This window comes from Zootoca vivipara, chromosome 2 (assembly GCF_965207765.1).
Source record: "Zootoca vivipara chromosome 2, rZooViv2.hap1.1, whole genome shotgun sequence".
NCBI classification, from domain to species: Eukaryota; Metazoa; Chordata; class Lepidosauria; order Squamata; family Lacertidae; genus Zootoca; species Zootoca vivipara.
In genome coordinates this window covers 59,650,594-59,678,523 of record NC_142584.1, presented here as the reverse complement: position 1 = coordinate 59,678,523, position 27,930 = coordinate 59,650,594, and the positions used below count along the sequence as shown (strand labels likewise).

Below are 27,930 nucleotides of genomic sequence, written 5' to 3'. Positions count from 1 at the left end.
AGATGCCAAATTGTCTTGGTTCCAGCCTCCAGGCCTCCATCAGAAAAGAGAACCGCACAGTATGCTAATTTGCGAAGGGGCCTGAAGATGGATGGCTAAGCGGCCTCCTCTTGGCCCGCTATCAATGGGAAGCAGACGATGCTGAAGCATATGAGTCCCACTCGGGCCTGTGAACCATTCCACAAGCTCTATTGTTCGGCAGAAAAAGAAAAAAAGAAAAGCCTTTCAAAGGAGCTTGTAAACAGCGGCTCCGCCCAGCAAACAAAGCCGCCCTGTAGCAAAACGTTATCTCGGCGATAAGGAACTGGGCAAAGCCCACCGTGGTCGCTTTCTGTCAGAAACCCCCGCCCCGCACGGCCCTTCCCGGGGAAGGCTAGGTGCCAGCGAGCGCGGGGTAGGGGGGCCAGGGGAGGCCTGGCGCGCGCAGGGATTTTAAGACGTGGAGGCAATTTTAAGGCACAGGCCTCTCTTCTTTAATAAAAACATGAGTCAGCGGCTGGCGTGGGCAGCGGATTTTCTAAACATCCCCTCATATCCTGAGAAAGGGGAGAGCAGAGAGAGGAGGGGAAAGGCGGGAGGGGCGCATAGGGGAGAGAGAGGCCAGAATCGAAAGGAGGCGCGTTCACACGCACACACAAACAGGAGCGTGTGAGGGAAGTTTCACGGTTTAATTCGTTAAAAGTCCAGTCATGAATTAAAACGCGCACGCTTTTGGTTCCTCTTGTTTTTATTTTGTTTGGCGCCTGGAGCTTTCCCAGAGGCTCCCCTCGCCCTCTCCCGCCCAAATTCGGCGACTGAAGTTCTGCTCGTGTGTGTCTGTCTCTCCTCGTACCCCACCTTGGGGGAGACGGATAGGAACAGCAGCAAATAGATTCAGCCTTATTCCCCTGCCCTACGTCTTTCATTGCGAGAGTGGACCAAAAAGTTTGAGCCAAGTAGAAGTTCAAACACACGCGCACACCATTCGTGGCATATTGTTGTTCTGAAGGAAAATAGAAAAAGAGGCTCCGGAGCTGCGAGAAAGCCGCGCAGCCTTGGATGTTGGCGAATGCTCTGGTGGGTAATAAAATGCGCTAGAGGCACCAGCAAGGCAGCCGGCGCGCTGGACAGCGGGGACACCCCACCCCCACCATCGCCCAGTCCCGCCTCTCCGGGCTGCAGACGACTCTCCCTCCCCGCAGGCTCTGCAAAGGGCTGCGCAGCTCAGCCGAAGGAAGCTGGGGTCGCGTACTCTCAAAGCAACAGGGGAAGAAGGATAAAAGAGAAAGCGGGCAGGGAGAGAGAGGTGAAAGTCCCCGCAAGTTCCGGGCGCGATTTGGCGAAAGTCGTCCTGCCCCCTCTGCGAAGTAAGGTAAGCGCTAAGCGGTCTCTCTCCTCCACTCCCAGCAGCTCGCCTCCTTTTCGCGTTTCCAGTCTGCGAATGGAAACTCTCCTTTAACAAATCCAGATGTGGAGAGCCCGCAGCCTTGTTCCTTTTCTCCATGACAAGTTTCCAAAAGGCCAAACCCAGCTAGTTTCCTTTGCAGACGCCTGGATCCTTCGCCTGCATCTCTCGGCACCCTCGATTTCTTTCTCCGCTGCTTTCCAAAGGCACCGGACAGAAGGGATGCTGTGCAGGACCTCCCCACCGCCACCTTTGCTGCTTCAGGGGGGCTGCCTCTTGCAAGAGGGCCGGAAAGGAGCTGAACCCCTCAGCCTAGCCGTCACAATGAAGACGGTTCCGGGGATTGAAATGGGGTTGTCTCCTTGCCTAGCTTCCTCCTTCCCACCCCAAACTCCTGGGATGCCCCTCCATGGACGAACTGCTCTCAGCATCCTGCAGGCTCCAGAGTAGAGCCGGGTGGGGAGGAGGAAGCCTGTTGCTTCTTGCAAGGTCTGGTAACGAGAGGCAGCAGTGCTCTGGCATTTCCCTCGCTGTGCTGTACGTTGCCCATCTATCTGTGCAATGGATCTAAGCTAGTTCTAAGCTATGGGATGCACAAAGTGCTATTACTGGGTCTGTCTTTTTTTTATAAAAAAAAAGCAGCAGAAAGAGAATGCCTGTGATCCTGATGTGTGAAAATAACTTTCCGATGCTCAAAACTTCTTGGAGTTTAGTTTCCTAGGGTGGATGTTGGATTGATTGGACAGAGAAGGAGAATCTTTCTCCATCACTGCCACTCTAACATCCACAAGGAACATCTGTCTTGCATCAGAACAGGCTACTTGTCTGTTGAAAGATTAGATTCTAATCTAACCCATGTCTGGGGTTAGAGCTGTTTATCATTGAAGAGTTGCAGAGGGGTCGCAGCTCACCATCAGCAGGAACTCCCTAAACTTGTAGGTGGGAGGGTCAGCAGATGTCAGTTGGACTAGTAGTGCACAATCAAAACATGGTTAAGTGCTGATTTGGATACTTTGTTTACTTGCTGGAAAGATAGCAAACAAATTTCTTACATACCCTTTCACACAAGAGCAAAAGCACCAAACACTTTAAAAGAGCTTAAGCAAAGTAGAAAGGAGGGACACTCCTGCGTTTGATGTTACCTACATTGGCAGAGAGTTTGCCTGCATGTTTCAGAAGTGGCTGAGAGCCCTCATCTTTATGCACTTCCATTGCTTCACCAAATGTCACTATTACCTGTATGCCATATACTATTGTTACTCAAAAGAAGGTTTGGACTAGAGTTCTAATAATTTGCAATTGCACATCTCTACAACCCAACACTGATGTAGATAGGCAACTTGTTTCTGCTTGGCATGATCATTTTTACTGTTTTCACAGTCAACAATCCAAAAGCTATGTTTTTACTGAGCATCAGTAAATTGACTGACGATTTGCAACTATTGTTACCACAGATGCTTATCACTGTTTGATAAGGGCGTTCATTGTGATCCTTACTGGAAGCAGAGTTTCTGTTGTGACTTTCTTGAGTGCCTACACTGCCATTTCATTATAATGTTACAATCATAACAATATGGTGAGGTGCTCTACTTAAAAAATAATTTTGGAAGGGACAATAAGGACCATCTAGTTTCTAGTCCAACTCCCTGTGATGTAAGGATATGGAGCTGTCCCATGTGGGGATCGAACCTACAACTTTGCTGTTATCAGCACCACACTCTAACCAACTGAGCTATCCACTTGGATTGGGCTATTCCCATCCAGCAGTGCTGTGCCCTTGACAAAATACCATGCAAGTATGCTAATATTACTCATCATGCTAAGGACCCAGCATATGTTTTGCCAACTACCCATATTATATATTTACATGCATAGAGATGCACATCTCTGAATACTAGCTACTGGGGATCCTAAATGGGGAGCGCTGGAGGAGATGAAGAGCGCCAGTGAAAGAAGTGAGTGTTTCAGCTGTGGGTGGGATGCCAGATCTATTCATTGATGAACCTGTCTGTTGAGAAGCAACAGAGAACCAGACCTGGAATATTAGTTTCTCAGACGCCAAGGCTACCCAGAGTTCATTGCTGCTCAGTCAACTGAGCTACAAGAAATGGTTAACCCATCTGATCCTACCTGTGGACGTTTATTTATTCATTTGGAGTATTTAATTTGTCCCTCCTGGAAAAATCCATGTGTATGCCCATGAATGATATGCATGTGGATGCATTTTAAATTGGACTTCTTGTGTGAAAGGTATGTAGCATGGACAAAAAATGCACAACTAACACATATTTGCATACACAAAACTTTTGCTGTATCAGAACCCACAATCAATCTATATACTATCAACTGACAGTGATTATCACAAGTTTTGTGGATGGAGAGAAAAACTGATTGTAGCATCTGTTTCCCATTTTACACTTAAGGACAACCATCACAGACAATCCTATACATCTGTTCAAAGAGCAGATCTTCAGGCATAGCAGCAACATCTCTGGATGATGACCTGAGTGATCAAAGTACTGAAACAGCCTCTAGTATTAATGTTTCAGCATGTTTATCACTCTCTTCAGAAATGGCACCATTTTTTAAAAAAGTTTCTTTAAAAAATAATAATAATTCAAAACTGCTTGCCACATTTCAAATGAAAAACTGCCCACCACTATATGCTGTTGTATGATAGTATCAGCACATTCAGTACCATTTTGTTCTTGCATCATTAATTCATTAGTTTGTAAAACTTGTATCCCACTTTTCTCTGACTATATACTTAAAGCAAGAAATAATAGTGCCATCTGTGACAATGGCTGTCAATCACAATAATAATGCCAGCAATGACAGCACAATGCAGTGAAAATCGGAATAGATATTCACACTTAATGGCTTTTTTAAAAAATAAAAAGGTGTTTCACCCCACTCTTCCAGCACATGAGTTATTCCAGATTAATTAGCGCAAAATATTAGGATGTGGATTTGTGTGTGATGTGGGGCTGTTTATTCATTATTAGCATTTATTAGGGATGCGGGTGGCGCTGTGGGTTAAACCACTGAGCCTCGGGCTTGCTGATCAGAAGGTCGGCGGTTCGAATCCCCGCAATGGGGTCAGCTCCCGTTGCTCGGTCTCAGCTCCTGCCACCTAGCAGTTCGAAAGCACATCAAAATGCTTCCGGTGGGAAGGTAAATGGTGTTTCCGTGCGCTGCTCTGGTTCGCCAGAAGCGGCTTAGTCATGCTGGCCACATGACCCGGAAGCTGTATGCCGGCTCCCTCAGCCAGCAAAGCAAGATGAGCGACGCAACCCCAGAGTCGTCCGTGACTGGACCTAATGGTCAGGGGTCCCTTTACCTTATTAGCATTTATTAGCTATTTATTAGCATTCGCACAATGCTTTTCTTCTATATGTGAACCATCTTGACCCACATGCCCAAGCTGTAATAGGAAAACTCATGATAATAGATGTGGCCAGAAACATTCCCTGTGGCAGTACTGTTTTCTGCCATGATGACTGCAGGATGTGCCACAATTGTTGAGTGATAGGACAGTTGACACATTACTTTTCTCCATGCAGATGTGTTTTCTTCACAACAAGAAGAAAATTATTTGTTTCCAAGAGTTGTTTCCCAAATGAATAGATTGTATACTGTAGTCCCATTGACTTCTTCCATTTCCTTTGACTCTGGTGTAAAAGGACATGTGGTTCCCACTACACCACCACCCCCTTCACAAAACATCCAGGGCAAGCTGTGACTCTGTGACCTGGGAATTGCAGTTTGTGTCCTTTAGTCCTGTTACAGTTTCTCAGAATGTTCTCATTGATTTTAATGCAGGGGTCAGCAAACTTTTTCAGCAGGGGGCCGGTCCACTGTCCCTCAGACCTTGTGGGGGGGCCGGACTATATTTTTTTGGGGGGGGGAATGAACAAATTCCTATGCCCCACAAATAACCCAGAGATGCATTTTAAATAAAATGACACATTCTACTCATGTAAAAATATGCTGATTCCCAGACCGTTCGCGGGCCGGATTTAGAAGGCGATTGGGCCGCATCCGGCCCCCGGGCCTTAGTTTGGAGACCCCTGTTTTAATGGAAGAAGGCTTTGTTATATCTTTGGAATTATTTTGGGTTTGCTTATTCCAACTCAAAAAAGTGAGGCAGAGGTTGGAGTCAAAATGGTGCTGGGAGTTTACTTTCATTTAAAGAGAGAGAAATCCCAAACAGAATATTTTTGATAGAGACATCATGAGCTGTGCATTGTTTCATGAGGTGCTGAAACAGCTCTAGAGAGCTTTTTTGAACTGGTGGATGAACAGGGCATAATTAAGTACATGGCTTAGTCTCCAAATCAGTGTGACAATTGTTGCAATTGATAGACATATCTTAGTAGAACTCATAAATCATAGGCCTGTTCTCTTATTCTCCTCTTCCTCACATTGCTAACCTTGCTGCTGACCCCAAGCAATCCAAAGAGCCATTTCTAAAAGTCCACCGCCAGCCAGACATCTGGCATAGTGCAAGAAGCTGGTAGCTAGAAGAGCACATTGCAAAAGCTCTTGTGCATAATTTGAAATGCTTATGGGTGGGCATGGGGACTTGAATCCTGTCTATTGTTTACACATGTCTGTTCAAAGATGAAGTAGTGCTGAAATGTGTTCAGGGGTCTCTGGTAGCAAAGCTCCTGGGATATAAAGCTCCATTCCAATGTCAGTCTTCTAATCAGACCTTGATTTGTGTCCCTGCTCCATGTGAACTACTGTCACAACTAGAAGTAAAGCCTCTGTATCAGTTGCTTGAAGACGATGGGGGGGGGGGACTCTGTCCAGAAGTGTATAGTGCCTTCTCACTGGCCTTTTTGGGGGGTGAGGTTGCAAGATATACCATTTTCATGGACATATATTCTTGTTGTCTAGTCTGTTCATTTTTTTTTAATTGGGCACTATTTTCTGCTTGTTTTGGGGGGTGGGGGTGGAAGCCATCGTGGAAATATAGCATTCAAATGTTTAGAATGAATAAACAACCATATTTCTTTCAAATATGTTTTCTTTTTATTTGTTGTAAACTGCTTAGAGGGTTTTTTTTAATTACAATCAAGCAGTATTTGAATTTTGTGAAATGAAATGAAATGAAAATGAAACATCTAGCTAGATGGATTGCTCTCACTGTGGCCCCATGACATGTTTGGAAAAAAATTGTAGAGCAAGGGAAAGAATAGTTTCATTACAAACAAAGGAAGAACATTTTCAATAACTGATCTTTTTGTGGGAAAAAAAAGCAGAATAGAAAGCAAACATAACCCTAACAATGCAGTTATCTTCTACTTGCCTCAAATTTCCTGGACAAGGCTAAGAGATCAGGATGACTCAAAAAAGTTTTCTATCAGCATTATTTACATCATTTGCTCCAATAAAGAACTGTCCTATTTGCTCAGTGTTTGTAGTGAAAGTTTGCATTCATAAAAATCTAAAAATAAAATGCCACAGAAGCTGCCTAGTCATAGGATCAGTGCTTTAGCAAACAATCTAAAGAACAATGTCAAATTCATAATACATTTCAAAATAGCCCAGGGCCATAATTCTCAAATATATTTTATTATCTGTATCTCACATTGTGATGTTAACAAGCAGGTTTTCAATACAAATCTAACAACAACAACAACAACAACAACAACAACAACAACAACAACAACAACAATACCCCATCCATGTGGCTGGATTGCCCCACCATTCTAATTCATCCTCAAGAGCCACACACACATACACTCATTTATAATATTGTTTTAAAGTCATATTTGTTTGCACTTGACAGCTAAAGTAGAAGTTGTGCATTTCACAAAATGCACAATTGGGCCAAATACAGATTTTATGGATGGCTTTTTTCTTCTTCTTTCCAAGAATGCATAATATTTTGGCAAGGTCTGAGATGGTAAAGGAGAAAACCAAACTGAAACATCCATTGGACAGGGAAACAGTAGTGACAAAGGAACAATGAATGAAGGAATGTGTGCTATTTTCCCTTTTGAATATTATTATACTTGAGGAACATGTATGGAGGATAATCTTGCAAGTAATGGGACAATAAGGCCACAAGATTGCATAGGGCAGCATCCAAGTAATTTGTCACATCAATGCAAGGATTTATCCTTATGCAAAGAAACCCTTCCCTTTGTGTACCCCCCACACAACGCAAATCTTCTCTGAGCACTACAGCTTCCCCCCTGCACTCCACTCCATCCCCATGTATGCTGCCTACTTTGCCCCTGGCACTAGGGCCAGATTCACCTTCCATTCTGGTTCCATCTCCCTTGTTGGATCAATGTCTTAGCTTGCTTAGCCGTGTATGGCACCTGCTTTAAAAGAGAAGACCTGAGTTTCTGGCTATCATCCAGGGAATAGGACATTGCTATTCCTAGGAGAAAAGTAATCCTGGAAGATAATCCTAGAAGTTTCCAGTGGGATGGAATGGGTACTAGTTGCTGATTTTTTCAACACCTCACCATAACCTGGGTTCCATGCTTGGATAAGCCTTTCTTGTAGTATAATGACAACAACAACAACATTTATACCTTGCCCATCTGGCTGGGTTTCCCCAGCCACTCTGGGCGGCTTCCAACAAAATATTAAAATACAATAGTCTGTCAAACATTAAAAGCTTCCCTGAACAGGGCTGCCTTCAGATGTCTTCTAAAAGTCTGGTAGTTGTTGTTCTCTTTGACATCTGATGGGAGGTGCCACTACTGGGAAGGCCCTCTGCCTGGTTCCCTGTAACTTGGCTTCTAGCAGTAAGCATACCTGCCAAGTCCCGGACTGCAGAATCCGGGACTGGCAGCCGTGTGACACCGGAAGTTGCGTAGATGCAACTTCCGGTGTCACTTTGCCCATCTATGGGCACCAAAAATGGCCGGCGCCAGCTTCGAAAGTCGTGTCTACGCATGTCCGGAAGTGCGTAGACGCAACTTCCGGTGTCACTCTGCCCATCTATGGGCACAAAAAATGGCCGCCGCCGACACCGGAAGTCGCGTCTATGCACTTCTGGACATGCGTAGACGCGGCTTTCGAAGCCGGCGCTGGCCATTTTCGGTGCCCATAGATGGGCAAATCAGGGGGAAAAATGGCCGCCGGCAGGAGAATATAAGGGGAAATAACGGGAGACGAAGAGATACGGGGGACCGCTGGGAAACAGTATGAAAAAATAGGGGTTTCTCGGGAAAAACGGGGTACTTGGCAGCTATGTCAGTAAGGGAACCGCCAGAAGGCCCTTGGCACTGGACCTCAGTGTCCAGGCAGAACAATGGGAGTGGAGATGCTCCTTCAGGTATGCTGGGCGAAGGCCGTTTAGGGCTTTAAAGGTCAGCACCAACACTTTGAATTGTGCTCAGAAACGTACTGTATCTGCTTGTTTAGCAGAAAACTATGGTCAGAAGATAGACTGCAAGCTCAACAGGGCTAGTCATTGGTACAGGGCCACTTTTCTGAGCACTACCTTCTTTTTCTTGGTGTTTGCAGTATTTTAAGGAGCTGTGACTAAATTCTTAATGCTACCAAGAAACAGCAATTGGCACCAATTAAATTGCTACATTCATGTTTGAATTGCTTTAACTGGCGAGACACACTGTCTTATTTATACTGAAAGTATGTTTGCTTTGTGGTTTGCTCTGAATCAGGGCCAGGAGAAACTAAACCATCTTGAGCCTCTTTCTCTGAAGGCATAGTCTCCCTTTGCAAGCTGGATGCCACCTCAATTCCACAGTACTGATTTATTCATTTATTTTTGCCTCCAACAAGCTGTAAAATAGAATACCAGCTTCTCTGGGGCTTGTGCAGTGTGTGTGTGTGTGTTTGTGCTCTGTCCCTTTTTTCTTAAAGTACTGCAGATTTCCCCCTTCCAAACTTGGGAATTTTCCAATACATAGTTGCAGCTAGGAGAAGAATTCTTTCAAGATGGGGAAACCAGGGCATTAACTCTTCAGTCCTCAGAGATCCAAAAATCAGATCTTGATTCAAATGCTCAAAGTATATATAAGTACATGAGAAGAGCCCTGCCGGATCAGACCAAAGCCCGATCTAGCCCAGTATTCTGTCCCCACAATGGCACACCAGATGCCTATGGGGAACTCCCATGCTGTTTAATAGCTATACGTAGTTGTTGGGATTGTGTACTAGGAGATTTGTGTCATCAATATGAGACCCAGTTCTGTTTTGCTGTGATATCTGAATCAGGACTGGGCCAGTGTCTGCATGCAGTGCAGGCCTGGATGAGGGCTGATAAACTGAAACTGAATGTGACAGAGGTCCTGCAACCAGTGGTTCTACTTCCCAGGGCAAAGGTCAGCTACCTCTTCTGGATGGGGTTGCATTCCCTCTGAAGGAATAGGTATGTATTCTGGAAGCACTATGTAGGGCTGCCCTTCTGCTTGGTCCGGAAGCTGTAGCTGGTGCAAAATGCAGCAACATGGCTTGTGGCCAGGATTGCCTTGTTATGTATCAGCACATAACATCACTGCTGAGGGAACTGGTATGCTATTGGTCCAAGCTTAAGATTTTATTGTTTGTGTACATAAAGCCCATAAGAACTTTGGGCCAAGATAGCTCTGAGGTACCATGATTATACCTGCCTGTTCAATGCCGTTACATGTCCGGGTCCTTTTTGAAGTGCTGCATGTGGCCAGAGGTACATTCCATGGCAGTTCAGACTAGGGCCTTCAACACAGCAGTACCTGTCCTGTGCAACACACAGCCCATTGCAACTCCAATAATATTGATAACATATTGTCAGGTGCTAAAAAGTGCATTATTTTTACAGGCTTCTCCACAAGGATGTTTATTTGCATGAAGTAGCTGGATGCTTTTAAAGAACAGTTTCTCCTGTTTCTAGTTGTTCTGTTTTTATTGTTGTACGCTGATGTGGTATGATGATGATGATGCTAAGTGGGCTTACAAATATAATAAACAAACAAGACCACAATTTATGAGTGCAACCAAGAGCACTCCCTCCACTTGCACTCCCCAGTAGCTGGTATTCAGAGACATACCGGTACTGCTCTCTGCCTGTAAGTATATACTAGGGGTAGTTGGTAAAGATGCTCTTTTTTAGTGTTGAGGAAGAAAAGGAGACTTGAGATTTGATTGGCTGTAGTTATGTTCCTGGTAAGCACTGAGAGTTAGCTATGTTTGTTTGTTTGTTTGTTTGTTTGTTTGTTTGTTTGTTTACTCCAAGGATGTCAGATTAGGAGGTTAAAAATAATATATATATTGCAGAGCTATGGTGTTTGTGCTACTAGCTGAAGAAGGATGCACATCATAGTGGTCTAGCTTTTTTCCTTATTATTATTTCCATACTGAGACAGTTAAGAAAAAGACTGTAAGACACTAAAGCGCAGACACCAAGCTTCTAGTTCAATGCTAGATGACAGAATGACTGTGACCTGATTCAGTAACTATACAGAAAAAAAGAGTATTTTCCCAGTTTAAAGGACGTACTGTCTGATGGACCATTTGCTAATTATTTTGCTAACTTCATGTTTCACACCATTTTCTATTTCTGTCTGTTTTCATTCCTTTTTGGCTAGAATCTGCTGGGAGTTGGTGTCAGGTTGCCTTCTGCTATTTCACTGTAGGTTTTTCCCATGACACCCCTGGTGCATTTTCTGCCTGGAAGAATAGGTATTCATATCAATGCAGAGCACGCCATGAAACAGTGGCAGCCCTGTTTGAATTAGTATCCAAGCATTCACACCTGGGATTTCCTTTCTGTATCAGTTTGAACGATCCCCTCTCTTTCTTTCGTTTGCATTGATTTTAACAATGTTTGGGTGCATTTTAGTAACTCCCAAGCTGCCTTCACAATGGCATCATTACTATAAGGGAATTGTGAGTATGTGTGAAATGCACACTCTTCCTCTCTCCACCACCACCCCTCTCGCACATACACAACACATGGCTCAGGTCCAAACTAGATGTGACATGAAGGCATGGGAATCTTTCCCCTGGCTTTAAAACAACTAATCAACCAACAAAACCTTAAAAGACTGTGAGTTTAAATGGAAAAATAGCAGGTGATGGGGCTGATTAACCCTTCCTTGGATGGCTAGTTTTCCACTCAAAATCACTATCCAAACTTCCAGGGCCAATCCCTGTTAGGTAGAGTGAAGTGGCCACCTCAGGTGTTAGATGCTGGGTGGTGGTGGGGAGGCAGTGGTGAAACGCCCCTTCAGTCATCCACCTGAACCCACTGACTGTTGAAGGTCGGAGCCATGTGTGCTTATGTGGACTGAGCCCTTCCCCATCTTTTCCGTTTCCTTGGGCAACAAAGTATATTGGGCTGACCCTGAAAACAGGTTTTATATCTGAACTGGGTGGTGGTGGTGGAGAGGCACAGCTAATATCCAGTAACTATATCCCATCTGTCTGACTGAAACGTCCTGCAAAACCTAGCAGCAAGTTTGCTGCTTGACATTGTGAAAAAAGCTGGAATTTCTGTGTGTGGCTGTGGCTGATGGTATGCCAGGCCTGGAATGAGTATATCTTGGCTTGCTTTCCCCTTTTCCTTCTTGTGGCTTTCGTATCCCTGAGAGATGGAGAGGCTCATGGAACTAACAGAATGTTCTCTGTGTACCAGGCCTCCTCCTGCTGCTACAGAGGGCTAAGCTTTGCTGAGGATGGGGCAGCTAACAAGCTAGTCATTCCAGTAGCAATTGAATTTTCTGTGCCACATAAGAAAAGGGGCACTTGTTGAATTGCTTCAGTAAGCAAGGCAGATGAGATGGTCTATGAGCTGCATGCATGGTGAATAATATCCTTTTCCCTGTGGTGGCCGGTGGGACAGTGTGAATAGGATTGTATTGCTCTCCTGCATTCCCAGTACATCACATTGCTGTTGCTTACAGAGAAGGGGTGAGGCACAGGGAGCTTGGTGTCCAGACTGGCTCCACCACCATGCTCCATGCTGAGCTCCCTGTGCCTTGTGTCTCTTCTCAGTTAAGTTGCAACAATGCAGCTCTGTTGTGAAGGCGGAAGAGCAAGGCATTCTCACCCACAAGGCATTACTGTACCTTTTTTTGAGATCAATACCGAGGAGGACTGATAGAAGAAAGAGACAAGGATCAAGCAAGGTCTCCCAGTCAACTGCAAAAGCCATGGCAGAAACAGTGCTACCTTCCCAGCATCAAAGCCCTGCTTACTAGGTGGGCGCGAGCGTGGATGCATGCATTGGCTCTACCAGTGCACCCATGCAGCTCCAACTTCCTCCCACCATCTTCCAGTAAGCAGCAGTGATGTCAAAGCCAGAAAGCTAGTGTCACATGCTTCCACCTTTCCCGGCAAGCAGCTTCACACACACCCCACCACCACCACCACCACCACTCCATCCTTCATACAGGCAAGCAAGAAGCATTATTACACTTCAAGGACACATTCCAGTTGGGCAAAAGCACTCAACAAGAGTGCAGAGCAGGGCAGGTTTTGGGTACGGCGTGAGGAGAGAATGTGGCTGGGACAGATAGAGAGGCCTGGAGGGCCACATTTAGTCCCCAGACCTGAGGTGCCACTCTGACCCTTGATGTAGAAGAGTGGTTTTGCTTATTTATTATAAGTATTTTTATTCCACCCTTCAATCGTATTTGCAGGGAGGCTTACAGAAATACCTTGTTCTTTTGAAATACATAATTTGCATGCTAGTTGGGTTTGCACACCTTAAGTGAAGAGAAGGGGTACATTGTGCTAGGCCCTGTGCATATATGTATTTACTCAAAGATCTACTCTTTGAGTAGAGAAATATAAGTGGCATGGTTTTTTGTTTTTTTTAAAGATTTAATGTGGAAAAGAATGAGTCATTGAAGCACCTTCTTTTCAACCAAAAAGGTAGAAGCAGACCTGGAAATTAGGCCAGGCTGACACTTGACCCATTGCTTTTCCACTGGGAAAAAATCATTGAAAACAATATATCCATGAATGTGTGGATTTGGGACATTGGGATCATGCTTGGTGATTGCTTGTACAGAGCCGAATGCTTGAATAGGGCCTACGTGTACATGATCAAGTTGCATGATCAAGAATCCTAGGAAATGCAAACGTCCTGTTCAGTTGCACAGCTGTAGGCTTTGGTCGGACCTGTGGCTAAACTCTCAGAGGTCAGGGGCAAGTCAGGGGCAGCAGGAGTGGCCTTGCACCCTCCAATACATACATTAGTGCTTGAAGATATGTTGTATGCACAGGGTTCAGGGTTCTCCTAACTGGAAGCTGCACGTCATCACGTGCATCACATTGCTACATTATTGTTAGGTATACAGCAAGACTTTGGTTGTTGAACGTAATCCGTTCCGGAAGACCGTTCGACTTCCAAAACGTTCAACAACTGAGGCGCAATGGGCTGCCAGCAAGTTCAATGGGGGAAATTGAGAAACACGCCTTGGAAGCTGTTTGACTTCCGAGGCATGTTCGAAAATGGAAGCAGTGACTTCTGGGTTTTCAGCATTTGGGTTCCAAATCGTTTGGCTTCTGAGATGCTAAAAAACCGAGGTTCCACTGTACTTCCTTTTCCATCCATGTTCAGCATTCCCAGGCTTTGTTCTGCAAGGAAGACAAAGGGCACCTTAGCCATGCAGGAGGCTTCATGGACCATGGGACCCTGCTTTTCTATTATTCCCATTTATACAGTCAGAGCCTATGTGCATCTTGTACCCGTGTAGGCTCTGTTTTGCTTTTATCTAATGGCAAGAGATCCAGTCCTGTTTCACCCACACTCTGCACAGCCCTTCTGAATGCTAATCTGGATTCCTTTTAACCACTTAAAATCCACTTCTTAATCTGAATGAAATGGGAACCCTGGTTAGTGTTAGTAATTGTTAGTGCACTGTCCACATAAGCATAATGTTCAACCATGGTTAAGTTCAACAAGGTAAGTGAGCAGGGGAGTTCATATTGGTGAGTGCAAAATAGAAGGTGAGGCAGTGTATGTTCCTGGTGTTGACTTTATGCTTTCCCCTGGGAAGCAGCATGAAGACATGGTAGGGCTTTTCCAGATGACCTGTTCATTGAACATTCATCCTGATTTGTTTGTTGAAAAATTATGCTGAGGTTATATGACATCACTGTTTATTGAGCATCCATTCTGATTTGTTTGTGGGGAACTTATATGTTGTTGCCCAATGTAGCCATTATCCCACATTTCCACAGCACTTTCCTGCCCCTTTTCTTACCACAAAAATGCAGAGTTTCATTGGAAGCAGGTTTGTTTGCAAGAGCGCCAAATCCATTTAAACTGCACAAACAAAATTTGTTGGGTTTTGATTGACTCATACCTGCAAAATAGTGACAGTCTGGAAACAGCCGCAGCACATAGCCTAACACAAAGTATCCACAAGGACTTTGGGCAGCAACTTGAAAGGTTCATGTTCCACAGAAGTTCTCCTATGGTACTCAGATTAGGTGAACAATTCATGCTGGGAACATATATTAATTTGAGTTTGTATATTCAGGTGAATTAGCGAGACTATAAGATCCCCTGTGGTTAAACCACTGAGCCTAGGGCTTGCTGATCAGAAGGTCGGCGGTTCGAATCCCTGTGATGGGGTGAGCTCCCGTTACTTGGTCCCAGCTCCTGCCAACCTAGCAGTTCGAAAGCACCTCAAAGTGCAAGTAGATAAATAGGAACCGCTACAGCGGGAAGGTAAACGGCGTTTCCATGTGCTGCTCTGGTTTGCCAGAAGCGGCTTTGTCATGCTGTCCACATGACCTGGAAGCTGTACGCCGGCTCCCTCGGCCAATAATGCGAGATGAGCGCGCAACCCCAGAGTTGGTCACGACTGGACCTAATGGTCAAGGGTCCCTTTACCTTTACCTTTAAGATCCCCTAGATTTACTGCCTACATTTGTTTTCTTCTCAGCATCTTAAGGATGAGGATCCAAGAGAGGGTGGGTGTTTCCTGACTTTCAAATTAGCTCCCTTTCTCTTTTCCTCTTCATCTGGTCTATGATTAAAGAATTAATGCAGCTGGTCCATACATGGGAGGATGTCTGAATCTGCTCCTAGTTTAGTTTTTACCACAGTGACAAAGTTGAAGTGAATGTAACTAAGCAGCTGAAGGATGTATCCCTCCCACACACCAGTAGCATATTGGTCTTTCTTCCTTTTTGTTCTTTCCTCATGTACTCCTTAGAAAAACATTTTTCTTTAATTAATAAAAGCTGATGATGGATCACAAGTTTCCTAGCAGTTTCGAATTTGTCTGACAACACAAAAACTTCTCTGTCTGTTCATTTAAAGGCAGTCTTCTCCTCACAACCAGATAATTTTTCTATCCAGTTCTTAGATATTTTTTTAAAAAAAGCTTTTTCTCACCCACTTGAATTTAAACCAGTGGTGCAGTATGGCAATTTTAGATTCTGGTTTAATAGACACTCCACACCCTTAGACTGCTCTTTAGATAGCAATGTGTATTAGCTTCAGTTGCTCCAAAGTGTATTAAGCCAGCCCATCTGTGTTTGGACACACAACCATGCCCATTCTGCTGATCTAGGCCCCACCCAAAAGTCCTGATCTGATGGCATCATTGACCTAGGTTTCTTGCTCCAGTTCACCAAGGGTGAGCTGGTCCCAGAAACACAAGGGATGTCCTCATCACTCAGGATGGTTCCAAACTGCTTGCTTTGCGAACCCAGGCAAACCTTATGTCCTAGATCCTGATGCCAAATATGCAGTGGGTGGGGTGGGATGGGTGAGAGACAGTTGCAGTCTGGAGAGCAGACTCTGCAGATGCTGCCATGAGAAAGTGCTCCGTGCCATTAGAAGTGACAACACATCTCAAATGGAGCAGACTTGCAAAATCGGCAGAATCAGAGACGCAGACTAGCACTGATCTTTATGGGCCAGTGAATGGGAGCTTAGGAACCAGTTGGAGTAGTTTCATCTAAAGAGACGGCAAATCTGGAATTATGGGATAGGACAAGAGGGTTGTGATAAGCTATAGAAGAAATCAAGTGGTTGCATGGAGGTATAACTAGCCCTTCGCCGCTGGTTTGTTTGTTTGCTCCTAGCGCTATTCTTAGGTAAGCCATTCTGCATCCTCTGTGCCTGCCCCTTCTATATACATTAAGATATTTTCCCATGAACAGTTCCAAGATTTCTCATTATTCAGAAGCAAGTGAATGCACTGTGGGGCTGTTCTTTAACATGAAGCTGGGGGCAGAGGAAGTATACGCAGTGAGTGGGGTGAATAATATCAATGCTCCAAGACTGAGGAATTATTTATAACACTGGCAGCTTGCCAAACAGATGTTCCATTTTATTTTAAACTTAAACAACGCAGGCTCCCATTTCTACTGCCCCCATAGACCCAAATGGGGTGGGGGAGCATACTATGACTTGATCCCGCATCCCCTGGAAAGCTTAGAATAGGGATGCTTTGTGCTCTCCTAAGAAATGTGGTGAATAGACTCATAGCAACACTTTAGTATGGGATCACACATAACATATCATTCACGTGCCTGGCTTTACACTCAGACACACTTCCAGATCGGCAAGGCTGACCCACACACGTATGCACAAAAATGCACACAGAAAATAATACTGAACACTTGTGATCCTCAGAGGCAGTCTGGTTTTGTTATGAGAAAATAACTAAGATCAGAAATGCTGAGTCACACAACTGGGGCACTCACTGCACAACACAGAAAAGCACCCATCATTGTTTCCAATAGTTATTTCCTCTATTGTAACTGTGTTTCTCATTACTAGCCCTTGCCAAGTGTTTTGAAAGGTCAAGCCCTGGATTTAGCAATAAACATTTGGAAACTTGGGATTTTTTCACATGGCTGTCACTGCATATAATTACAGACAAATGCATGTGCCCACCTTCGTCTCATGTAAGAGCATGTGGATATAGGCAAACCCCCCTTCTTTGACTTACATTTGCCTGCTGTCAGGAACAGGCCATTGTAGCCAAAGCTCAGTGTGAACTGCTATCCTTCACGGCTCTAAATATAGTATGGCTGTCAGTAAAAGCTCCTGAATCCCAGAACGTGGCTTTTCATCCAGGTGGAGCCCTGAGACTCCACGAGGCATGGGGACGGTGCGGTTCTTTTCCCAGAGTGGAGAGCAAGGACTGAGCAAGCCTAATGTGAAATCAGTCTTGGTCATAGATCCCTGTATCAGTAAGGGGCATGGATCTCACTGTTTAAAGAAAAGAGCTACTTGTGTCCATCTGAAGTATTCCACTCAGGGACACATCAGGAACCTGATCCACAACCCATTGCTGTTAGCAGCAAGCCTCCCATGGGCTCTCTACCGAGATTATCTATCAGCAAGCACATTCCAGCATAGTATGAAAGCTGCTCAGCCCTCATGATTCATTACCACATTTAGCCCATGGAACAAAGCTGTTTCTTTTCTTTGTTTCCACTGCTAGTCTTTGTGTACAGGCCGATGCTACTATTTTATATTCTAGGCATCAGTATCCTTGCCTTGGTTTTTAGTTCTACATTACAATTACCCAAATTAAAGGAGGGTGAGTAGTTTCAGACTAGAGCCAGATTCAGCATGGTGCTGCACAGCAACAGGATCAGCTCCCCCAACACACGCATTATATATGTTTTCATTGCCATTTGAGAAAGCTTGCATTAATAAAGCAGCTCTCAGGCTGTTATTTACCTACATCAGCCTTTATGTTCATACTGTTGTACTTCCCCTTTCCACAAGATGACAAATGGAGTCTCTTTAACAGGTTCATAATACAGGACTGGTCCTGTACAGTCAGTGAGCTAGGAGGTCTTCCTGAAACTGTAACCAAACCTTTCTGCAATTCAGCTTGCTGCAATTCAGCGTAATCAGCAGGGGTGGAAACAGCCCTAAATGCCTAGATCCAGGATATATTAGGGACCTCCTTATTCCATGCTATCAAACCTGCTCCCTTCAATCAGAAGGAGAGACTGTCCATTGTGTCCCAACTAGGGTGGAACCATGTATGACTGGGACAAGAGAGAGGGCCTTCACAGTGGCTGCACCCAGATGATGGAACATCATCCTGTTTTTCATCTGTTCCTAAAGATTGTTTTATTCTTGCATATTTTCTGTTGTATGTGGCAGATAAGGCTTTTATGCTTGTTCATTTAAACTGCTGATCCTGTCTCCCTGGTTGGCTGTTGTATATTGTTGCTTTTTTGGGGTGGGGTGGGGTAATCTATATTTAAATGTTGTAAACTTTCCTGAGTCATGCTTGTGCATCAGAAAGGTGAGACATAAATGTTTTATAGAAATAAACAGTGCTTAAAAATATATATGTTTAGGAGTATTCTCATTTTCCTAAAAAGGTAAAGGGGCCCCTGACCATCAGGTCCAGTCGTGTCCGACTCTGGGGTTGCGGCGCTCATCTCGCTCTGTAGGCCAAAGGAGCCAGAGTTTGTCCGCAGACGGCTTCCGGGTCATGTGGCCAGCATGACAAAGCTGCTTCTGGCGAACCAGAGCAGCGCACAGAAACGCCGTTTACCTTCCCGCCGGAGCGGTCCCTATTTATCAACTTGCACTTTGATGTGCTTACGAACTGCTAGGTGGGCAGGAGCTGGGACCGAGCAACGGGAGCTCACCCCGTTGCAGGGATTCGAACCGCCGACCTTCTGATTAGCAAGCCCTAGACTCTGTGGTTTAACCCACAGCGCCACCTGGGTCCTTCTCATTTTCCTACTCATATTGAAATACTGCCCCTCAATGAGGCCAAACTTAGATTCACAAAATGTTTAGGGGTATGTGTACCCCTTCAAACACCCAGGAAAAAAGCACTGGAAATAAATAACATTGGCTGAGGGGGGTGGGTCTGTTTCTCTTTCCTCTGCCATTAGCCTCACACTTTTACCAATCACTTACACTATGGGCCAAGAGTCTGACCCAAATTGCAGCATCTTCCTCTCTTTGATTGTACAGGTTAGATAAGGTGGAAGTTTTTATCACTCTAAGTGGAAGTTATCTAGAAGCTGTATGCTTTTTTAAAACAAAAACAAAAACACAAAACCTGAAGCAGTTTATTTTGTTTTTAAAAATTGTGTTTTATTGTAATGGGCTTTCTGTTGCGTCTGTTAGTTGCTTTGAGTCATTCCCATGAGTAAAGTGACTAATTAATAATCATAACAACAACAATAATAATAGAAAGAGGATCCCTGTGACTTTGTACTTCTGTGCATACATGCACAGAGACCACCAGCCTCCTGAGACCATCAGTCCCAGCTTAGTTTCAGTTTTCAAACATCTGCGTTTTATCATAAATTGTTTATGCACTTTCAAAGGCTCCCCACATGTGTCTGCTCTTCTGGATTTCAATGAGTGGATGGGAAAATGGCTTTCTCGTGATAATCTGGACTATGAGTAAACATGGTGTCATGGGACTCTGAAGACCCCAGAGGACCGATGTTGCAATAATGGATGTAACAACCATAAAATGCTTTGATTTATTTAGATTATAGAGTGGGAAAGAAATGGACTTGGAGAGGAGGCCAGGTTGACAGGAAGAAGGAGGGTTAGTGCTTATTGCAAAGGCAGATCCACATGTTAGATGGGGGGATTTTTACAGTTTACCTTGGCTTGTCCCGGGAAGAATAATTTGTTGCCAAAAAGTGTGAAATGCTTAGAACTTTTTTTTATCAAACCAGAACCTTGCTTGAGACATAGGTACGTGCCAGAATAGTATTAGGGCTCTGACAATGCTTCCTCGTTACACATGGGCATGTATGATCTCACTTAATGACTCAGATACATTTTTAAAAGCAAAAATAAAATGTATTTTATTTTCTTCTGATTTGTAACAGCTGTGCTCTGCTTGCTTGGCAGAGTCTCAGTCTAGCAAGGCATTGTGGGAAATCCTGAAAGTGCAGGCCAGTTAAGCAGCAGTTTCTAAAATAGAGGCTGTTTCCAGTAGATTAGAAGAAGGCAGGATCTAGGGCCAAATTCAAATTTTTTAAATGGAGTTAAATGAAGATTTAACTTGCAGCATTTAGTGATATGTTTTCTTTTTCTCTGCTGTGCATTAATGTATTTATGATTTTAACTTATTGCTGTTTTAATGTGATTTGTAAACCACTCTGGAATTTGATAATAAATATTCTAAATAATAAATAAATAAGGTGTTGTTTTAGGTCAAGTAAAACATTCTGCTGGGCCATGAGCTCTCCAAATTTATTTATCTTCCTAGCTAAACACCCTGGGCAATTAAAAAAGAAAAAAGAAAGAAAAATCAGAGGGAAAGAGAGAGTGGCTATTCATAGACTCATTGGTTGTTAAGAGTGCATGTGGATCAAAGTTCTGCATTTCCCCCCATCTTCTTCCCTTTGCTCCTGGATCCACTTAGCCTTTGTAACGAGCAAATACAAAGAGTTATAGAGTTGGAAACTGATACTTTTTTGGGGGGGGGGTGTATGGGAAACAACGCAGAAGACATTGTGACGAGGAGATAGGATGACATGTCTTAGAGTTCTCCCCATAGCCGTGCCGCGCCCCAAACTTAGCTTCTGCATGGATGTATTTTTGTCTTCTCTTTCAGACAGACTCTCAAGGTGCCTAACAAAATTTTGAAAGAAAAGACATATTGAAACTGCCAAATATTTACAACTACCTCAGTTAGTAACCAGTAACAAAACAATAAAATCAATTTATATTAAAAGTTAGAGACCATAAAAACATCTTTATCACTCAATTAAATGCATTGAATGTAGGTGCCTGAGAAATTGTCAGGGAGTTCCAGTCCCTCATAAGACCCCCAAAATCTTCTCCACAGAGTCCCCCAACTGGCTATACAGTGGTACCTCGAGTTACAAACTCCTCAGGTTACAAACACTTCAGGTTACAGACTCTGCTAACCTGGAAGAGTTACCTCGAATTGAGATCTTTGCCCCAGGATGAGAACGGAAATTGTGTGCCTGTGGTGCAGTGGCAGCGAAAGCACGCCTCTAGTTAAGAACAGTGGCCGGTTAAGAACAGACCTCCGGAACGAATTAAGTTCATAACTAGAGGTACCACTGTAGAGTATACAGTATTGTGAGGGTGTATTGCTGGCTGCAGTGGGGAGGAGAGGAAGCCCCTTTGCATGAGCAGAAATATTTGAAATGAAAAGCTGCATACGGTAGCCTTGGAGGTATCTTTTGGTGTTCGAATAGGGATTTCAAAGGCAGAAGCTCAACAATTTTGGGGTATTCCTAAACAACAACTTTCGTGAGTATCCAAGAGTTTCCTCTGCAGATAGCCTTGTTCGTAATGCTAGCTGGTTCTGGTTGGTAGTAATGGTTAGGGGCCCCTGCAGAGCAGATTTTGCAGGCATGGAGGGGGGCTGCAGGGGGGGGTAAGGGGAAGTACTAAATATTACCTTCCTGTTCCATTGACAGATGCCTTCTGTTAACAAAGTGGCACCCACAGGATTTTACTCTTTTTGTGGTAATACTAACCCAGAAGTAGAGGAAAAGAGGCCACAGGAAAGAATTAAGCACTACATTAGGGTTTGTGTGTGCACGTGCACACATCTGGGTGAAACAGCTGCAGTTGAGGGATTTATCATTTGTGTTGATCCTACTAATCCTCAGTTTGCCTTTTGGCTAGCTTGGAGAAGTACAGGATTAGGCTAGCAAAGGATAAACATGGTGGTTGGCATAGTTTCTACGTTGCTTAGAGGTGTCGGGCATGCTGAATCAGCATACCTGCTATTAAGAGAGGAAGAAAAACAACCTTTTGTCTGGAAGTGCCCTTCAAGTGGATTAACGTATTTGCCCCTCCATTTCAAGTTAACCTTTTCAGTAAGCCCATAGCTGATCATATTTATAGGTGCTGCCTCTTCTTCTTCTTCTTCTTCTTCTTCTTCTTCTTCTTCTTCTTCTTCTTCTTCTTCTTCTTCTTCTTCTTCTTCTTCTTCTTCTTCTTCTTCTTCCTCCTCTTCTTCCTTCCTTCCTTCCTTCCTTCCTTCCTTCCTTCCTTCCTTCCTTCCTTCCTTCCTTCCTTTCTTTCTTTCTTTCTTTCTTTCTTTCTTTCTTTCTTTCTTCGTTGTTGTTAACAATGGCCTAAAATCTGAACACACACTGTCTTGTTCAGGAAATTGAGATACGGATGGTGTCCACCATAAGATCATTTTTTTAAAAAGTGGTCTTGCAATGGGAAAAAAAGGTCAGACCTGATCAGTGGATTAATCTACCCTGTATAATTCAAGGCTCAGATTTCCCCATTTGTATATATAGACTAGCAGGGTCTAATAACTTAGAGTTGGATTTGCACCTGGTAGATTCAGTCCTGACGTCAGTTGCCGACTTACACATTGGCCTTGGGTAAATCATGACCTTTCAAATCATGACCTTTCAGGATAAGTGAGATAGAAATAACAATGAAGAACCTCATTGAACTGGGTCTAGGAAAGAGTTGGAAAAGATGCTTATTTAAAATTTTAGCCATATGGGTAAAAATTTAACATAATAAATCCTGATCTGCATGTTTGCAGCACAACGTCATTCATTATTGTCCATTATTGAAGTGTTTTGCTGCTTTTATAAACAGAAAATAAGTGCCAGAGGTGCAACAAAAATCAAAGTCGTGCAACAAAGAGGTCGTGCAACAAAGAGGTGCAACAAAAATCAAAGTCGAAAATAAGTCCCAGAGGTGCAACAAAATAGCCCATAATACTATTTTGACTGTTGTGCCTAAACCCATGCAGCCTGTTTTGTGCATCAGCATGGACCACATTCAAGATCACGGCACATAGCAAGAGTAATAAAAAAGTCAAGCTGTGCATGCAATTAAGCAATATGATTTAGCAACAATAATATTTTATAATTCAGTAGTGGGTTCAGAAAAAAATTCTCATGGAAAAAGAGGCTTTTGCTTGAACATATGGAGAGAAAGATCCTAAATTACTGCAGTATGTTATAATGTTGAACTGTAATGTGAATGGCTAAGTGAAGTGTGCCACATAAACACATAATAAAATGTAAAAAATGAGCTGTATGTGCCCAGCATCTGCCCACACTTTGCCTACATTGAGGCCAGAATAATCTGCTCTTTGTTTATATTAATGCTGAAACCCCCCCCCCCCCTCAGCCGCTTTTTTGCAAGCTAAACTAGTCACACATCTCCCTCCTCTCTGGATACTAGTGACCATAGGCTGCAAACTGACATCTTCCATCAAAGGAAACTACTGAGTGCTTTATCTGTTGAGATGCAGGCATTTCTAAACTATGCAAGGCAGAGTGATAACAAGATTGGAAGAAAGGCAAGACATTACAGTTTGGACACAATGCGAAGTCATGCATAGTGTAGTAGCTTGTATCCAAGTGTGCATGCACACGAAAGCTCATACCAAAATAAAAACTTAGTTGGTCTTTAAGGTGCTACTGAAGGAATTTTTTTATTTTGTTTCGACTCAGACCAACACGGCTACCTACCTGTAACTAGAACTTTTCCTAGTGCTGATAACAATTCAGTACAGCCCCCGAGGGCAGGAATGAGCTCTGTGGCCATCCCTAACTCTTCCAATTAATTTTAGTGAATGATGTGAGGGATTTTAATAATTTCCTTTAATTTAAGAGAAAGGGGTAGGTTTTTTTTTTTACATTCATTGACCCATGGATATACTTGACAACATATTATTAAAAAAAACCTGAAACCAAGTTGTTGTTTTTTTTAAAAAAAAGTAGTTTTCAGCTATCTTGGTTTCTAAGCCCTATCTCAAGATGGTCTCCATTCTCTCTTTTTCTCTTTCTCTTTCTCTCTCTCTCTCTCTCTCTCTCTCTCTCTCTCACACACACACACACACACACACACAGTGCCAAACAAGTTGCCAGCACAGAAATAACCAGTCCCTTTCAGTTGGTCTGTTCTTTTTGATACAAGCAAAGAAATTCTACAGTCATACCTCGGTTTAAGTATGCCTCGGTTTGAGTATTTTCAGTTTAAGTACTCCGCGGACCTGTCTGGAACGGATTAATCCACTTTCCATTACTTTCAATGGGAAAGTTCGCTTCAGGTTAAGTACGCTTCAGTTTAAGTACAGACTTCCGGAACCAATTGTGTTTGTAAACTTGTACTAGTTTGTTGACTGCCAGGGTAAGTGTTCAGGAACTGTACGTGTGTATGGCTGCGTTGTGGGAAATCCTGTCTGACACTACTGTTGAGATAGTCCAAAACTGATTTGAGCTGTTCACTACATCTGGCACTGTGCTTTTCAGGGACTGAAGTGCCTGTTTCCCGTTCAGAACAGACTGTACCCCAGAGTGAAGTGACCTCTCGTCTCCTCTTCCAGCCACATTCCTTTTTTACAATAACAAATCATTCCCATGATAGGCTCCCAACTATTTCCTGTTGAGCAGTTCTGTGGTAGGGGCAAAAGGGGTGACCAGAATCATTTGTTGCTACAGTATAAATCCTAAAGGAATAGTGGTGGTTGAGAGAGAGAGAAAATAAACAACTGGCAATGGAGAAAGATAAGGGCTGTGTAAACGCAATGAGGCTTTTTCTGGGTTAATCTGGACCTCACCATAGCTGGCACTTGGATGGATTATGAATGTATGCATATATTCTTACGTTCCGAAGATGCAGGGGGCTAAGGAGGGTAGTGTGCAATTAGCTTGTCAGAGGATGCTCACTTGAGCTCCTTTCTTCAGTTCTGCAACAGTACTTTTCTAGTTCTCCTCATCCTTTAATTACTTGGGGTTTGAGCGGTAGCTGCATCATATTATACTTGACTGACTTGACTGCTACACTGTTAAGCTGCGTGTGAAAAAGACATTGTGTCTCTGCCTATTTCCTTGAAGTGAGGAGTAAAGAGGTGAGGTGTGCCCAGTCCATGCAGCACAGAGTCACTCTGCCACTGTACAGGTACTTTTAGTGCCAGCTGCTGATGCAGCCTGCTGATGAGCTATGATAGAAATTATTCTGACAAAGGACCAGTTATACCTGCCAAGATCCCCTCTTCTACAGAGCAACAGTGTAAGGTCCTCATTCTCAGTCGATTGCATATGGTCTGAAACTCTCCAGATGTTTTGTACTACAACTCCCAGCTCTGATTGGAGTTGTGGTCCACAGAAGCCAAAGGGCACTACATTGAGGAAGGCTGACACAAATGCCACCCTTTAGAAATAACAGCTGCTGCAAAATGGATTTTCTTAACAATGCAAGTTGAAAGGGCAGAAACACAAACACCCAACACAGAGTCTGGAGGGTCACATATGAGTCTGGATCACAGATCTTGTAGGCCACACATAAGAGATTCACAACATCCATGCGACAGATTCACAGCCAACTATTTGGCCATTAAAGAAGGTGGACATTATTTTCCTCTTTCCTTACTTGCCTCTTGATGTAAGCAGGGAAAAGTAACATTGAAAGAGGTCCAAAGAGATAAAAAGGGCACACTCAGTTTTGCAGTTCTGCTACAAGCACTAACATATTTTTCATTGCAGCCCCTCTCTTCCAGCCCAACCCAACTATTGTACAGCTTATCCTTTTAACCCTTTTTATCACCTCTTACTCATCCACCCCAACTTCTTGATATGCCTTCCTATCTCCAGATGCAAATGCATGACGTTAATTATTTGTATTCCATCTGGTAAGGTCAAATGTGTGGCATTTGATGGAATCCCCATGGATTTAAAATGAAGTGTAGTCTTTGAGTCAGCATGAAAGCCCTTTATAGGAGTATGAGAACAGCTTTAGTGAGCAACAGAAAGATTTGTTCTCCAGTGGTACATTGAACCCTTCTGGGAAAGGGCCACGTTGAATAAACAGAAGTGCCCCCTCTCTTATTTTCCTTTTATCTCTTCCAGTCATGAAGTCACAATTTGAAAGAAAAAGAGCTAGGAATGATGAACATTTTCACAGAGATTGGAAATCCCCAATATTTTCTCAAGGTATTCATGTTTAATCATTCCACCAAGGCAGATATTAAAAGGACAATGTAACAAAACCATTCCCCTTCATGGATCACTGCCTTGTCGTGGCGAAGGGGCTTAAATAACTTGGAGAAGTTATGTTTTGACCAAACGAAGGGGCTTAAATAACTTGGAGAAGTTATGTTTTGACCAACTTCATACACGCCAAAATTTCTCAGATGAAAATAGGGATGTCCCATTCCATAATGATAATTTTACTATTTATAGCCCACACATCTTACTGGGTTTCCCCAGACACTCTTGGCAGCTTTCAACATATATAAAAACATCATTAAACATAAAAATATATATCTCTATACAGGATTGCCTTCAGACAGGTCAAGAGTCAAATAATTCCATACTCTCCAACATTTCTCCAATGAAAATAGGGACATCCCAAGGAAAAGTGGGACATTCCAGGATCAAATCAGAAACCGGGATGGCTTCTCTAAATTAGGGACGTCACTAGAAAATAGGGACACTTGGAGGGTCTGCTACTTTACTGCAAATTGTTCTATTAAAATGAGCTATGAACACAGATGTGAGAAGGCTGTCTGAAATAACGCTGTAGCAATTGCCTCTCACACTGCTGTTGATTCTAGCCTTCATTTTAAAGGATGTTTTCACATGTGATGCTAAAATAAAAGCATATTTAAGCCTCTTTGGCTTCACAATGCAAAGTGTGAATGTGGAAGGTTTTGCAGCAGAGACAATAGGAAGAACAGTTTAGGCAACATTCACTCTGCATGCACATTATTAGATAGATTTAGAGCAACCAATTTAAGCCTCATTTATAAAATCTCTCTTGGGGGCAGTGCTGATTCCTGAAAATCAACAGGTCCTGAAAACTCCCTAAAAGGTTCATTCACATCAAGCAGCACTCTACTTGCTTCACTTTTCTCATTTCACATCATTTCCCTTTTCATGCTGTGTCCTGCTTTATTCTGAAATAGATTTTATTCTCACAGACAAACCCCTTCTACCAAGATTGTATGTATAGGTTTTGTTTTTTAAAGGGCAGGTATAATTTTAGAGAAGTTCTGTTCAGCCTCTTCTGGGTGGAGTCACACTCCCCTTAAAGGATCAGATTCACAATTTGGTGGTACTGATACAGCCATACCTTCACAGTGCCTTCACCAGCTACAGCGGCTGCATGAACCACAGCCCCTCCTGGACAGAGATGGCCAACATGGCCACTCCAAAACATTGTACGTGGAACTGCCTTTGAAGACTTCTATGGAACATCAGTTAATACAAACACAGCAGCTAGTTTGCTAAATGGACGGGTTAGTTGCTACCTAAATGGTTTGGGAGCTGACTTCCTGAAGAACTGCCTTCTTTCACACAAGCCTGCCTGAACCCTCTGTTTTTACACTGGATAACGTTCTTGGTGTGAGATAAGGCAGAGGTGACTGGACAGAGACAGGCTCTTTGAGCAATAAATGTCCTTCCAGTGAAATGCAATCTGGCATCAATTTTGCTGTCCCATTGGTATCAGAGAAGACATTTTTATACTCCCAGGAATGTAGTATAGTATAGCTCTGATAGATTTTACTGGTTTTATGGCCTCTGTTTATATCCTTTTATTTTTGGTTTCGTGCTTTTTTATTCAAAGCCGATCAGTTGTATGCTGTGCTAGAAATTTTATGCTGAGAGTGATCTGGAAATTACATTAGCTA

The 27,930-nt window shown here is 43.4% G+C and overlaps 1 protein-coding gene across 1 annotated transcript in view; it reads left to right on the top strand.

Annotated features, from left to right (window-relative positions):
* Positions 1–578: 578 nt before the first annotated feature.
* PDGFRB (platelet derived growth factor receptor beta) overlaps positions 579–27,930 on the top strand; it is a 75,920-nt gene continuing 48,568 nt past the window's right edge. Inside the window, exon 1 of the mRNA XM_035105655.3 lies at positions 579–1,351. The gene's annotated coding sequence lies outside the window, so the exon portion shown is untranslated. The remainder of the gene's footprint in view (positions 1,352–27,930) is intronic.